The 16,142-nt window shown below is 42.3% G+C and overlaps 1 long non-coding RNA gene across 1 annotated transcript; it reads right to left on the bottom strand.

The window, feature by feature from the left end:
• Positions 1-10,895: 10,895 nt before the first annotated feature.
• LOC120016807 lies at positions 10,896-15,681 on the bottom strand. Its single transcript, XR_005472054.1, has 4 exons — positions 15,564-15,681; positions 14,904-14,962; positions 11,485-11,650; positions 10,896-11,095 (listed from the first exon to the last, which is right to left on the bottom strand). It is a non-coding gene; the product is annotated as an uncharacterized LOC120016807 (long non-coding RNA).
• Positions 15,682-16,142: the final 461 nt, after the last annotated feature.

The following is a 16,142-nucleotide window of genomic DNA, read 5'->3' as shown; positions in this document are numbered from 1 at the left end:
CTCTAAAGATGGCGTAAATGCAATAAAAATCAGCGTTATTTAGAATGTAGGATTGTTGTTCACCAATTAAAAAATCGCCGTTTATATTATAAGTGACTGATGAAGTCTAAAACAGGTCTACCCTATCAGACAAATCAGCCAAGTCAGACTGAGCTGAAATAACTAATTTCTCCTTTGCTGGTACGTGATCTCTTCCTTCCTTCCTGCACAAGGAGCGAACGTAAGCTTCGGTAGGGCCCCGAGGGTGTACTCGGGGGGACCTCTCCGACGCTCAAGTCAGTACGGTACTAAACTTGGGAGGATGGCTCGTTGCTTCGAGCGTTGCCTCTTGCTCAGTAAGTATTTTAGAGTGCAGGAGTTAGATAGCTTACCTGAGGGCAGAGGTTCCCCTTTTATATGAGTTTGAAGTGTTTGAGTTGTAGTAGGAGTCAGACTCTCTCTCATTGGTTTTCCAGAGGGTTTCTCGGATGGTAAATTCCATCCGTATACCTTTCCAAAGGGGAGTAAGACTCTGTCTAGAATTGGCGTCCTATGAGGACTCTCCATCAGTTGGACTTCGTGCGTACATGCTTCTGTAGTACGGTTATCGAAGTGTGGTCTTCGGTCTGATAGTGCAGAAGTATACACTTCGGTCGAGTACCGAAGTGTACCCTTCCGTACGTCACCCGTATTGTCCTCACCGGAACTTATTCTGCTACGTGGCCTTCTCCCATTAGTGGGGGTATTTTGGGAATATCAGTTGCCCCCCACACTCGTACCGAGGTATCTTAATGATGAACTGAGTATGAGTGTAATAATGTTTGTTCGACGGTTCATCTTTGCGGACAAGATCGAAGGATGCAGAGCGTCTCAACCTACGCACCGTTAGATCAGATCTTCCTCCTATATAAATAGGTGGCCTGCAGTTCTCTTCGATTTTTACTCGCCTCATTTTTACTATTTAGAGCGTTTAATCTGACTGACCGACCGAAGCCTTCCTTTGCAAAACCGAACATACTTCAATCTCTAGTTCTCTCAGTTTCCATACCATAAGGTCAGTCTTTACTTCCTTCTATTGTTTTTGTTTTTATTATGTCTCTAAGTTCCTCCACTTCATCTTCCTCTTCGGGGAACGCGTCCTCTTCCTCTACTTCGAGTGAACGGACTGCGTCTGACTCTGAAGTGAATATCATCGATTCTCCTACCCCCGGCCTTAACGAGGCTTCAGTCCTTCAGTTCTCTTATCCCGAAGTTGCTGATCGAAGTGAGCTTCCCCCAAATCAACAAGCGGGGGGAGACGAGGTTGATTCCGAACCGACATGTTTATCCGGTTCAGGATTGGATGATCATGGGGTGTCAAATATCAAGAGGGACTTCGGTATCCCCTGGGCATGCCGTCGTATACCTTCAGACGAACACCCCCTTCATCCAAAGGAAGGGGAATTCGCCGTCTCGCTCCATTCCATAAAATACGGTGCAAGGATTCCATATCCTCCTGCATTGACAAGTTTTTTCCGTATCTTCAATATTTGTCCCGCACTTCTAGCCCCGAACTCCTGGCTCTTCCTTAATACCGTTCTTAACCTTTGTGTCAAATATACTATACCCTTCAATTCTTTTATCATCCAACACGTTCTCAGATTAAGTCGCCATGGTAGGGAGGTCGGTCTATACTACTTCCAGTTTCGGCCACCCATTGAGTCTCCTCGTTATCAGGCTTCAATCAGGGATTGGAAGAAGGGTTACTTCTTTGTGAAGGCGCCTCTTCAACCTGGAGAACAACTCCCTTTTCGAACTGAGTTCGGCATTCCACACATCTTTCATTTCAATAACCCTCGCGAGCTAAGGCATGAGACAGATAGGGATTTACTGGACCGACTAAAATCCTACCTTCCTCCCAACCCTTCGGTCAACCTATCTTTTAGTAAGATTGACTCTACGTATACCTACTCTTCGGTCATTCTTCAGAGAGGTGTGCTTCGGTTGGTCTTTTTAGACTTAGAGAAATTCACTTGTCTATATTACTTCTTTATTAACATGTTCGGTCATCCCTTGTGCAGATATGGCGAGCATGGAGGACTACGTCAACATGTTCAGCGCTGGGGCTTCGAAGGGCAAGAAGCACGGCATTGGTAAGGGAAACAGGAGGAAGCCGAACCCGAAGCGTTCGAGGAAGAATACAACGGGAGAGACTTCTGCTGCAGCCAACGTGCTCAACGCTCCCACAACTGTTCACAGTTCGATCAGGGTGACTCAACTGAGCTCGAACCCCTCTCGGACTTCAGATTATGTCAACATCCCTCTTCCAGTGACCCAACCTCCACGAAGGATGGATATTGAAGATCTCACTGTTCATACCCCGAACTGGGATGTTCTGGTGAGTGATTCTGCCAATAACCCAACCATTGCGGGTAGGATGGTTGCGAAGGCTCCAACTCCGGCTGACTTCAGTCGATACGAAGCGCTTGCTTTGTCAGACAAGGTGTCAGAGCTGAACGTTGCAGCTATGAAGGTATAATAATTTTATTTAACTTCGGTTCTCCTTTTTTGACTTGGTATTTTTACAGATGAAATTGGTCCCGAAGTACTGAAGTTTATTATGCCTATGAAGGTTGTCTCTGTTCTTGCTACACTTCCTGGAGGCATAGCGAACATGGCTCACAATGAAACGGCAGCAATTGAAAGGGCCGAAGCAGCTGCCATGGCGAAGGCGAAAGCTGAAGCTGAGCTAGAGACATTTCGGGCCGAACTGACTGAGAGGACCGAAGCTCTAAATGCTGCTAACGCCAAGGAGCTCAAATACCGTAAGGAAAAATCCAGGCTGGAGGCTGAGGTTACTAGGCTTTCAAAAGCTGCTGAAGTTGACCGAGTGAAGGCGATTGCTGAAGGCAAGGCCCTGGGGGTCCGGGAGTTCAAAGCTTCAGAGGAGTTCAAATTGACTCTTCGTCAAGAAGGCTACTTTGGTGGTCGTGGTGCCTTCAAGATGGCTAGAAAGGCTTTGATTGATGCTGGGCAGGATCCAAGTATTCTTGACAAGCTTTGCCCCGTTCTTGTTGGGAAGGATGGACTGGAGGAATCAAAGGAAGACATATATGCTGAACTTGCTAGGGCTGAGGATGAAGTACGTGGCCAGGCTGAAGATGAGGAGGACTCTGAAGAAGATTTCGAGGAGGGGGATGAACTCCCTTCAACTGTTGACCTTACCGCAATCACATCCGATGAAGATCCTCCTCGTGTCATCCCTGCTGAAGGTGATTCTCCTATTCAAGCAACTGAGCCAGGTGAAGTTCGTGCCTTTACTCCTGAGGATGTTCCTCCTTCAAATCCTCCTGATCTTATCCAGCCTGAAGCTAGCCTGCATGAACCTTCAGAGACTGAACTGCCTCCTTCAGTTGAAGATATTTAGCTCCTTTTTTTTTTTTTTTTTTTTTTGTGTAAACGATTAAGTATCTTTTGGTAATGATATCTTTCTCTTTTCATATTCAGTTCGCTCTACTTTGTTGTGAATGCTTGAAGTGTACTTCGTGCGTGAAGTACTTGTCGTGGCCGAAGGGTTGGCTTCGGATGAAGTATACACTTCAAGATCGAAGGGTCTAAGGGCCGAAGTGGCATAATTTTGAGACTTAGAAAATTTTTCTAAGTTTTGGGCCGAAGGGCCTGTTTGGACCGAAGGGTCTTATGTGGACCGAAGGTCTTGTTTGGACCGAAGGGTCTAAGGGCCGAAGTGGCCTAATTTTGAGACTTAGAAAATTTTTCTAAGTTTTGGGCCGAAGGGCCTGTTTGGACCGAAGGGTCTTATGTGGACCGAAGGTCTTGTTTGGACCGAAGGGTCTAAGGGCCGAAGTGGCCTAATTTTGAGACTTAGAAAATTTTTCTAAGTTTTGGGCCGAAGGGCCTGCTTGGACCGAAGGGCCTTATGTGGACCGAAGGTCTTGTTTGGACCGAAGGGTCTAAGGGCCGAAGTGGCCTAATTTTGAGACTTAGAAAATTTTTCTAAGTTTTGGGCCGAAGGGCCTGTTTGGACCGAAGGGTCTTATGTGGACCGAAGGTCTTGTTTGGACCGAAGGGTCTAAGGGCCGAAGTGGCCTAATTTTGAGACTTAGAAAATTTTTCTAAGTTTTGGGCCGAAGGGCCTGCTTGGACCGAAGGGCCTTATGTGGACCGAAGGTCTTGTTTGGACCGAAGGGTCTAAGGGCCGAAGTGGCCTAATTTTGAGACTTAGAAAATTTTTCTAAGTTTTGGGCCGAAGGGCCTGTTTGGACCGAAGGGTCTTATTTGGACCGAAGGGTCTAAGGGCCGAAGTGGCCTAATTTTGAGACTTAGAAAATTTTTCTAAGTTTTGGGCCGAAGGGCCTGTTTGGACCGAAGGTCTTGTTTGGACCGAAGGGTCTAAGGGCCGAAATGGCCTAATTTTGAGACTTAGAAAATTTTTCTAAGTTTTGGGCCGAAGGGCCTGTTTGGACCGAAGGTCTGTTTGGACCGAAGGGTCTTATTTTGGGATGAAGAGATTATGCAACAACTTCTGAACTGTTGTTTTATTAAGCTGATTAACAAGTAACAACTTATTGAAAAATTTTTGTTCAACTAAACAAAATATCTGCGTAAATTATCAGCATTCCAAGGACGCATCTTCTTCCCAGGGTTTTCTGGGTCTTCAATCCTGTAGGTTCCTTCCTTGAATGCTTCAATTACTTTGAAAGGTCCATCCCACGTCTCCCCTAACTTTCCGGGGTGTTGTCCTGCGGCCTCCTTCTTTCTTAAGACAAGGTCCCCTGGGTTGAATTTTCTTTCTTTGACCCTTCGGTTGTAATACCGGGCCGTCCTCTGCTTGTACGCAGCAGTTCTGATTCGAGCCTCTTCTCTAACTTCCTCCACCAAGTCTAAATTATTCAGAAGTGCTTCATTATTCTCTTGGATATTGAAGTTAATGATCCTTGTAGATGGGATTCCAATTTCTACAGGTATCACGGCTTCGGAGCCAAATGCCAGGGAGAAGGGTGTTTCTCCAGTAGAAGTCCGTGCTGTTGTTCGATAGGACCATAGCACACTCGGTAGTTCTTCCACCCATCTTCCTTTGGCACTATCCAGTCTGGTTTTCAAACCTTGGAGGATCACTCGGTTTGTCACTTCGGCTTGCCCATTAGCTTGTGGGTGACTGACCGAAGTGACTCTGAGATCAACCCCCAATTCTTCACATAACTTCTTCATCTTTCCTCCAACAAATTGTCTACCGTTATCAACAATAAGGGCTCTTGGTATCCCATATCTACAGACAATGGTTCTCCAGATGAAGTCTATTACCTTATTCTCAGAAATAGTGGCAAGTGGCTCCACTTCTACCCACTTAGTGAAGTAGTCCACGGCTACTATAAGATATGTCCTTTGACCCGATGCTGGTGGGAATGGTCTTAGAAGGTCCATACCCCACTGAGCAAATGGACAGGGACTCTGAATGGGCACCATCTGACTAGGAGGAAGGTGGGGTACGTGAGAATGCCTTTGACATTTATCACACTTTTGAACAAGCTTTTTGGCGTCCGACACCATTGTAGGCCAGTAGTATCCACAACGTAGCACCTGATAACTTAATGTTCTTCCCCCTATGTGACTTCCACAAATTCCTTCATGCACTTCCCTTAGGGCATAATCGGCCTCTCTGGGCGCCAAACATCGCAGGTATGGAAGTGTGAAGGATCTTCTGTATAATTCTCCATCAATCAGAGTATATCTTGCTGCCCTTTTCCGGAGACTCCTTGCTTCATTCTTGTCTTCAGGAAGTTTCCCTTCAAGCAGGAATTCTCTGATTGGGTCCTTCCAACTTGGTTCAGCTTCAACCGGAGCAACTTCTAGTTCAGCCGAAATACTTGGTTGAGGAAGTACTTCAATTCTGACCGAAGTAGGTCCTTTGGCTGAACAGGCTGAAGCTAATCGAGCAAGGACATCTGCTTTTGCATTTTCCTCCCTAGGTATTCGATTGATCTCTACCTTGGGAATCTTGGCCAGTAATTTCTTAACCGCAGCTAAGTACTTGACCATATTTGAGCCTCTCGCCTCATAGTCTCCCTTCATTTGTTCAGTTACTAGCTGAGAGTCACTGTTGATCAACAAATACTTAACTTCAAGTTCGACAGCAAGTCTCAATCCAGCTAGTACCGCTTCGTATTCTGCTTCATTGTTTGACGCTTTGAAGTGAAAATGAAGTGCATGTTCAATACATATGCCCCCCGGACCAAAGAGGAGTACTCCGGCTCCGCTACCCTCTTGGTTAGAAGAACCATCAACGTAAAGGTTCCATTTTGGGTAGTCCTCTTCGGTTAGTGTCACTAAGGTTGGGCGACGACATTCAGCAACAAAATCTGCTAAGGCTTGAGCCTTAATCGCATGTCTTGGTTTATATTGAATGTCGAACTCACTCAACTCAATGGACCACTTTATCAATCTTCCTGATGTGTCCGGCTTCTGAAGTATGTTCTTCAATGGTTGGTCAGTAAGAACTACTACAGTATGGGCTTGGAAGTAGGGTCTTAATTTTCGAGCCGCAGTAACCAATGCTAAAGCAAATTTCTCTGCCTCGGTATAACGAGTCTCAGCATCTATCATGACCTTACTGACATAATACACTGGCTTCTGAATTTTATCTTCTTCCCGGATAAGGACTGCACTTACTGCTTGATCTGTCGTAGCAAGGTACAAGTACAATACCTCTCCATCTTTTGGACATGTTAGTAGAGGAGGATGTCCGAGGTATTCCTTTAAACCCTCAAATGCCTTCTGACACTCTTCAGTCCATTGAAATTCCTTGGCCTTTTTTAAGGCCTGGAAGAAGGGTCTACACTTATCACCCGACCTAGCAAGGAATCTCCCAAGTGCCGCTGCTCTTCCCGTTAATCTCTGAACCTCTTTCGGAGACTTCGGAGGTTCCATCTGAAGAATGGCTTCAACCTTCTCTGGGTTTGCTTCGATTCCTCTACTAGTGACAAGGAAGCCCAGGAATTTTCCTGAGCTTACTCCAAAAGCGCATTTGTCTGGGTTCAACTTCATTTGAAACTTATCTAAAGTGTTAAACACTTTTTGAAGATCTGAAGGATGATCTTCCGCCCTTCTACTCTTCACGACCATATCATCTACATATGCTTCTACTGATTTTCCTATCTGATCAGCAAAGACATGGTTTATCAACCTTTGATAAGTGGCACCAGCATTCTTAAGTCCGAAGGGCATAACCTTATAGCAATATGTCCCTTCTGGAGTTATGAATGAGGTGCTCTCCTCATCTCTTGGGTTCATCTTGATCTGGTGGTACCCCGAATAAGCATCCAAGAAGCTAAGGAGTTCGTGGCCTGAAGTTGCATCCACTAATTGATCAATCTTAGGAAGAGGATAGCAGTCCTTAGGACAAGCTTTGTTTAGATCCGTGAAGTCAACGCACATACGCCACTTTCCATTTGCCTTCTTTACCATGACCACATTGGCCAACCAATCTGGATACCGCACCTCTCGGATGAAACCGGCTTCAAGTAACTTCCCCACTTCTTCTTTGATAGCAGCTTGTCTCTCTAGGGCGAAGTTACGCTTTTTCTGTTTGACCGGTTTAGTCCCCGGTATGATGCTCAAACTGTGGGAGATGACTTCCCTACTAATTCCTGGCATCTCATGCGCACTCCATGCGAAGTTCTTTATGTTAGAGAGGAGGAGCTTGGTTACCTCCTTAGCTAACTTATTATTTAACAGAGACCCTAGAAATAACTTCTTTTCAGTTCCTTTCTCCACAATTATTGGAAGAAGTGCTTCAACCGGTGTTGGCTTCAGTATCTTCTCTTCTTCCCGAACATCTAAGCTTCCAACTGATATGGAGGTCTTCTTCTTGTCCTTCAAGTCCGTATAGTACATCATTCGAGCTAACTTCTGATCCCCACTCACTTCTCCTACCCCATTAGAAGTTGGAAACTTCATTTTGAGGTGGTAAGTAGAGACCACCGCCCGAACCTTGTGCAGCAATGGTCTGCCAATGATGGCATTGTAGGGGGATTGAACATCTACTACAAGAAGATCGATCATATGCATAACCGTCATTGGATAGGTTCCCAGAGTAACAGGTAGGGATATGACTCCCTTGGGAACTATGGATTCCCCTGCGAACCCATATAAAGGAACCGAAAAGTTCTTCAATTTTTCTTCTGAGATCTTCATCTCTTTGAAGGCGTGATAGAACAAGATATCTGCTGCACTTCCATTATCCACCAGAACCTTTTTCACTGTGAAATTTGCGATGACTGCTTCTATCACTAGGGCATCATCATGTGGATCCTGGATACCTTCAGCATCTTTTTCTGAGAAAATAATTTTTTCTTCATCCCTTCTCAGCTTCTTTCTTTCCTTACTTACTGCATTTATTCGAGCATAAGCCCTTCTAGCGGAGGAGCTTTCTCCTCCTGCGGCCAGACCTCCTACAATAACTCCGATTGTCCCAGCAGTCCCCCTTTGGTGACGAGGAGACCTATCCCTTCTTCTTTGTCTCCTTCGGTCGTTATCCCTATCATCACCATCGGTTCTTCTTCTCTTTTCTTCTCTATCTGAAGTGAACTGCTTCAGGTAGCCTCGCCTTATGAGGCCTTCAATCTCATCCTTGAGATGCCTACATTCTTCAGTGTCATGACCATGATCCCTATGGAACAGGCAATACTTATCTGAAGTACGCTTTTCTGCCGGGGCCCTCATTTTCTTAGGCCACTTCAGTATATCCCTGTTACTTATTTCAAGAAGGATATTATGCAATGAATTATTAAGAGGAGTATAGGAACTATACCGAGGGACTGGACCCTGGTCAGTCTTCCTACTAGATTGATCATCCTTCTTTTTGTCATTCTTTCCTTCTACTCTTCCTTGCTTCTTGCTTGGAGGGGGTAAGTCTTTCTCCGTCTTTCCCAGGGCGCTCGAGCCTTTTTTGGCAGGGGCCGAGGAAGAAGAGAACTGAGAAACTTTCATCATGTCCTCTGACTGCATGAACTTATCTCCTCTAGCGTAGAGTTCTCCCATAGTCTTCGGGCGTTTTTTCGTTAATGAGCGTACATACGCTTCATCCCTTACTGTCCTTACCAGGGCCGAAATAGCTACTTCTACCTGGACATGTGGGATTTCCAAGCATGCTCTATTGAACCTTGCAAGAAATGATCGAAGTGATTCTCCATGCTCATGGTCAAGATTCATCAAATCCAAACTAGTCTTTGCCGTCCTTCGTGCGGCGGAGAAGTGAAGCGCAAGTTTCTCGGACAAGTCTCCAAAACTAGTCACACTGTGTCTCGGTAATCGATTGAACCAAGTTCTTGCTGGTCCAAAAAGGGTTGATGGGAATATCTTACACATTATCAGGGCATTTGCCCCCCGACACTCCATCATTGATTTGAAACCCTGGATATGATCACAGGGGTCAGTTAACCCTTCATACTTCTCCAGCTTTGGAACAATAAGGTGACGCGGCATTTCAGCTTCAAGTATTTCAGGAGCTAAAGGGGTCAACGTACTGTCCCACACTCCCTCCATTGGGGACACTCCTTGTAGTGCTGCAATCTTCTTGTTCATCTCATCTAGGTGTCGACCGACATCTTCATTGTAGGTAGTTCCCCTTTTAGTACTTTCTCCAATGGTACCATCGGGATTCACCCTTCGGCTTGGTTCTCTAGACCTACCTGAGTGTGAACTTCGCACCTCCTCATTGTGCGGGATTTCTTGGTTCACTTGTGTCTGTTGGTTCATGATTAGTTCAGTCAACATTTGCACCTGCTGGGAAAGTTGTTGGAATTGTTCCTGAGTGCAAGGTACTTGGGACGGTCCAGCGTCCTGGTTATGCTGGTTGGTTCGGTCAGCAACATCCCCCTGGTGTTCTACCTCCTCATGATGGGGGTGTTCACCCTGCCCCCGGTCGGGAGCATTAGGGTCATTAACTCGACGGCTTGTTTCTGAAGTAGAAGCGACATTCTTTCTCAATCTGACCATTGTGAGTTTCTTTAGGGAAGTGTACTTCCTTCCCACAGACGGCGCCAAACTGATGAAGTCTAAAACAGGTCTACCCTATCAGATAAATCAGCCAAGTCAGACTGAGCTGAAATAACTAATTTCTCCTTTGCTGGTACGTGATCTCTTCCTTCCTTCCTACACAAGGAGCGAACGTAAGCTTCGGTAGGGCCCCGAGGGTGTACTCGGGGGGACCTCTCCGACGCTCAAGTCAGTACGGTACTAAACTTGGGAGGATGGCTCGTTGCTTCGAGCGTTGCCTCTTGCTCAGTAAGTATTTTAGAGTGCAGGAGTTAGATAGCTTACCTGAGGGCAGAGGTTCCCCTTTTATATGAGTTTGAAGTGTTTGAGTTGTAGTAGGAGTCAGACTCTCTCTCATTGGTTTTCCAGAGGGTTTCTCGGATGGTAAATTCCATCCGTATACCTTTCCAAAGGGGAGTAAGACTCTGTCTAGAATTGGCGTCCTATGAGGACTCTCCATCAGTTGGACTTCGTGCGTACATGCTTCTGTAGTACGGTTATCGAAGTGTGGTCTTCGGTCTGATAGTGCAGAAGTATACACTTCGGTCGAGTACCGAAGTGTACCCTTCGGTACGTCACCCGTATTGTCCTCACCGGAACTTATTCTGCTACGTGGCCTTCTCCCATTAGTGGGGGTATTTTGGGAATATCAGTGACGATGCTTTTCATGCGTCGCGAAAGTTTTTTTATTTGTTAATTTAAAATTTAGTGACGGTGTATAAGCGTCATAATAAATAAAATAAATTTTAAATTAAATTTGCCGACACTTTAAAAGCGTCGTAAATAGCTAAACATGTAACCAAAAATAGCAGATTTAATGGAAATCCAATTGCAGCTGAAATCAAAATATACTGGACAATATTACAGTTAAAACCATTCTCCACTTCATAATAGAAAAACAATATTCATTGTTCAATTCTCTTCTCAAGAAGTACTGATAATATCCCAAAAACATACATATATAAAGAAAACTAAACTAGTTAGCTTGTTCCCAAAAACATACATAATACTACTAGTTCTACTGGATCCAATTCTGCCAGATTCTCAATCCTCCAAAGCTTGTGTAGTAGCTGTTCCTTTGCTCCTGCAGATACAAGAAAATTAAAGATATTGATAGCCCGTAAATTAATTCCAACAACATGAGTAAATGCTTCGAAGTATAAACAAAAAAGTTTAACGCTATGAATCTCACTGCCATTACAATGAAAGGGACAATGTTTATATATGGGAAAATTTTGCCGATACACTTGCAGACGGAGGTGTGCAATGGTTCTACTGATAAGATTTATACCCAAAAGCCACCATCAATATCTTACTGTTCCAATCGACAAGGGAAGAAACATTAACAGACCTTAACGTACACTCATTATCAACAAAATACAAGGACATTATCACTATACTATAGGAAAAGGTTCACAAGGCAAGCCAGTTCATCATAAATTCACAATTACCAAGGAATAAAGCAAAACTTACCATGTCAAATGTTATCGCCATTGCCCCTTTTAGTAAATCTCATCAAAGCCTGCGTAAGCTTAGTCAAATCTTCTTCCATTTTCCTTGCTCTCTCATCAGACGTTCTCTTATACTCCTCAAGCTCTTCAAGTGTTTCATCCCTTGTGCTTCTACATAATGTAGTCATCTATACAATTAAAAGTTGCAATCATTTTTAAAAATTTCACATTATGAATCCGAGTAAAATTTAGAAGAATATAAACTACTTTGAGATTACGCGATCTTCAAACCACTTTGAGAACTGTCGACAATGAAAAAGATCTACGTTCCTCGAATGTGAATGTGACTTTTTCAAAAATTCTTTATGTTCCCTGCCAATAAGTGAACATGTAAGGTAATTTCTAACATGTGAGACAATTACAAACACTTTTATCAACAATTCTTCTTACTTACTCCATAAAAGGTATCACATTTTCACAATTTTGTAAGATGTACCAGTGTGCTTGAGTCCAGTCTGGATTAGTTATCTCTTTCATAATTGACCTTCCTAGAGCACGCCCCTTCCTTGAGAATATAGGCAGACCACCCCGCTGCCGTGTATCAGGACCTTCAAAGTTTCTAGGAACTTTCTTAAACTTTGTTTCAATGTCATGTAATTATCTCAAATAGAAATTCATACACTCTTCTAGTATGTAACCTTCAACAATGGATCCCTTAGGTCGACTTTTGTTCCGAACATAAGACTTCAATGTGTGCAAGTACCTGCGTTTTAACTTATAAGTTAATAAATGCACCATCACATCAAAGAAAGATGGTGGAAATATCATCTCTAAGCGCACAATGTTAATGCAATGTTTCTTTCTATTCTTTCGAGTTGCTCCGGACGAAGTGTTTTTGAGCATAAATCGACAAAGAAATTGTTCAAACCGATCAAGGCATCACACACATCATCTGGCAATATATCTTGAATAGCAAGTGGAAGTAGTTGTTGGAGAAGAATATGACAATCGTGACTTTTCAAGCCAATCAACTTCTTGTCTTTCAAGTTAACACACTTAGAGATGTTTGAAGAAAAACCATTTGGAACCTTGACACCTTTCAATAATTCTAGTACACGAAGCTTCTCAACAGATGATAAAGTATAACGAGCAGGAGGTAGTAAATAAGTGTGCTCGTCTCTCTCAATTGGATGCAAATCTTCTCTGAGATTCATTTCTTGTAAATCAAGATGAGAATTGAGATTGTCTTTTGTCTTTCATGAAATCCCGAGCAATGTTGCAATCACATTGTCACACACATTTTTCTCAATGTGCATAACATCTAAATTGTGACAAATGAGCAAATCTTTGCAATATGGAAGATCAAAGAATATACTTTTTTCTTCCAATTGTGATGTCGACTTCCCTCAAATTGTTTTTCCCCTTACCAAATACTATTTGTCCCATGTCTTCCATTTGTTCGAGCATACTATCACTGGACAACATCATCGGTGGAGGTCTTTGTTCTTTCTCGCCATCAAAGTTGCACTTGTTATCACGTCATTTATGATCCATTGACAAGAATCTACGATGACACATATAGCATTGTTTCTTTCCATGCACTAATCTTTTTGAATATGTTTGCACATTACAAACTGGGCAAGCTAACTGTCCTTTGGTGCTCCATCATGTGAGAACTGCATAGCCTGGAAAGTCACTTATAGTCTATAACAAAGTTGCCCTCATCCGAAAGCTTGTCTTATTGGATGCGTCAAACGTATCGACACCTTCTTCCCATAATTCCTTCAACTCTTCAATCAATGGTTGTAGATAAACATCAATATCGTTCCCGAGAGCTCTCTTTCCCGGAATAAGCAAAGACAAAATCATATTTGTTTGTTTAATACAAATCCATGGAGGCAAATTATATGGTATAAGAATAACAGGCCACATACTATATGATAGACTCATGTTGCCGAAGGGATTGAATCCATTACTTGCCAATCCAAGTTTCACATTTCGTGGTTCAATACTAAAGTCAGGATACAATCGATCAAAATGTTTCCAAGCCTCTGAATCTACCGGATGTGTTAGATTGTCATCTCTAATGCGATTGTCATTGTGCCATCGCATATCAGATGTAATTTTAGAAGACATGAACATTTTCTGAAGCCTTGGTTTTAGAGGAAAGTGTTGTAATATCTTTCTTGGGACTCGTTTTCTTTTAGTAGAATTAGAATACCTATCTTCATCATCATCATCGCAATCTCTACCACTATTTATTTTCCACCTTAACTCTCCACAAGTGGGGCAATTATCTGCTTCTGTGAGTTCTTTGCGAAATATAACACAATCATTAACACAACATCTATCTTATTATATGAGTGTTTCACCTCTAGGAAAAGCCTTCTTCAATTCCTTAAGCGACATGGTGAAGACATTATTATTCATCCCCCAGCACATTTAATATGCAAGAGTTTTAAGATGAACGAGGATATAGGCTAGTTTTGACATTTTCAAGAACCCTGTAAATTCGTTCAACCTCTTTTTGCGACACATTACCGCTAGCATTGTCCGCATCATATACATCGTCTACAAAAACCTCTGGATTAAGACTTGATAAGGTATCCGCTATCAACTCATCAATTTCATCACATTCCACCTCAAGCCCAAGCTCATCATCCTCAACTTCCACAATAGCAGGACGTGGTTCCCCATGGAAGTTCCAAAAGTTGTAAGTATGAACTATGCCCCTTATAATCAAATCTTCCTTAACATTCTCTCTACTCTTGATATGGCCATTGAAGCACTTTTACACGGATAATATATGAGATTTCCTACACTTGGGTGTTGAAAAGAAAAATCAAGAAATTCATCGACTCCCCTAATATAATCAGGGTCCAAACAGTTGTCAATATTCATCCAACCTTTGTCCAATGTGGCCATCTAGTAAATAAAAGTGAACAAGTTAACTTAAGTAACCATGATTTCTAAACATTATACCCATCTACAAAATCCTTAAAAAACAAAAACCAAATGGCATTGGGTGCAAGCTTACATATAGACTAGACTTATAGCAAGTAAACTTTTTCTCTGGAGAAGTTAATACCCACACCTTAGATATATTTAAATTTGACACACATAATTACCTACTAACCATGCATGCACGTCCTTTTAGCCTAATGTAATGACCGGAAACAACACAGTAACAAGAAAAACATTGGAAGATCCCTCAAAGAAACCAACATGAATTATGTATAGCTACAACTACAATCCCCTGCTCAACTTCGTATAGTCTTCCCCCAAGAATGCCATTAATGAACAAAGATTGCTACTACCCCATTTTCAAATATTTAGATAAACAAAAAATGCAATTTCTTCCGATAGTTGCAAACTTGCAGAAAAATAAAGAAAAAAAAAACTTCAAATACGAAATTCCATGAAATGTTGTAGGTTTCTTACCTTTAGATTAAGAACTCCAACCTACAATCCCTTTCCACCAGCCACCAGGTAAGCTACAACTGCAAGCCATATTTCATATAAATTATTAAGAAAAATAACTTATTTTTCATATAAAATACTACCAGCCAGCAAGCAAGCTAAAACTACAATCACTTTCTTAGTAAAACATTTGAAATACATAAAAGATGCTTGAGAAGAAATTGAAAGGACTGAACACAAAAGAACACAACAAAACCATTACCCTAAAGAGATGAACCACTCCAAGGGAACAAGGTTTCAAAAATAACATTATATGAACTACCAATCCTCTCTTGCTGTGAAATCAAATCAAAGCAAAAAACAGGAAAAGAATACAGAAAAAATGACATTGGATTCACAGAGAGAACAAAGAATATGGCTTCGCTAGAGCTCAACAAACTGGAAGCCTACACATTGGTAAGAATTCCCCATAAAAATTTTCAACCAGGAAAAAAACCTCTAAGAAAAATTCAATAGCCCAACAACAACATAAAACCCAAGTTAAACTAAAAACCCTATCGCTTTTGCAATAGCTGAAAAGGAACCACAAACAATGGGGGAACAATATGCACGAAGCATTCTGCTACAATAGACAATCCAAACAATCGTCTACAAACTTAGAAAGTACGAAACAATAATTACCAAGAACCAATTCGTCAAACAAGAATCCCGCGTAGAGCAATACTGGTAGTCGAATAAGTGCACTGTGTGCAGTGGCCACGGAGCGCGGTTGTACGGTGTGAAGGAGCCCGTAGTAGCGGCGTCGAAGAGGGGTGTCGTAGTGTGCAAATGAACAGAATTAGAAACTTAGCTTGTATCTGAACATAAAACTATGTCGTATTTGTCTCCAAGATATTACAGCGTTTTACCAACCCCGTAACATATCATTATTTAAGACGCTTCTTAAATAAGTGTCGTTATATAAAACCAAACCGGTGTCATTTCAATTATATGATATTACAACGCTCCATCTTAGCGTCGCCTATGACTATAAAGCACATCAACCTCAAGTTTATATACTCTAAATTGACCTAAACCCTAAACACAATATATTCTAAACGCTAAACCATAAACCCTAAATCTATACCCTAAACCCTAAAAAAAATACTCTAAATGCTAAACCTTAAATTGGAATCCCAAACCCTAAACCTTAAATTGGCCTAAACTCTAAACACAATATACGTACTCTAAACCCTAAACTTATATAATATTAATATATAA

Source organism: Tripterygium wilfordii, chromosome 15 (genome assembly GCF_013401445.1).
Source record: "Tripterygium wilfordii isolate XIE 37 chromosome 15, ASM1340144v1, whole genome shotgun sequence".
NCBI lineage: Eukaryota > Viridiplantae > Streptophyta > Magnoliopsida > Celastrales > Celastraceae > Tripterygium > Tripterygium wilfordii.
Note: the sequence above shows the minus strand (reverse complement) of the source record. Positions and strands in the feature narration are given on the sequence as shown.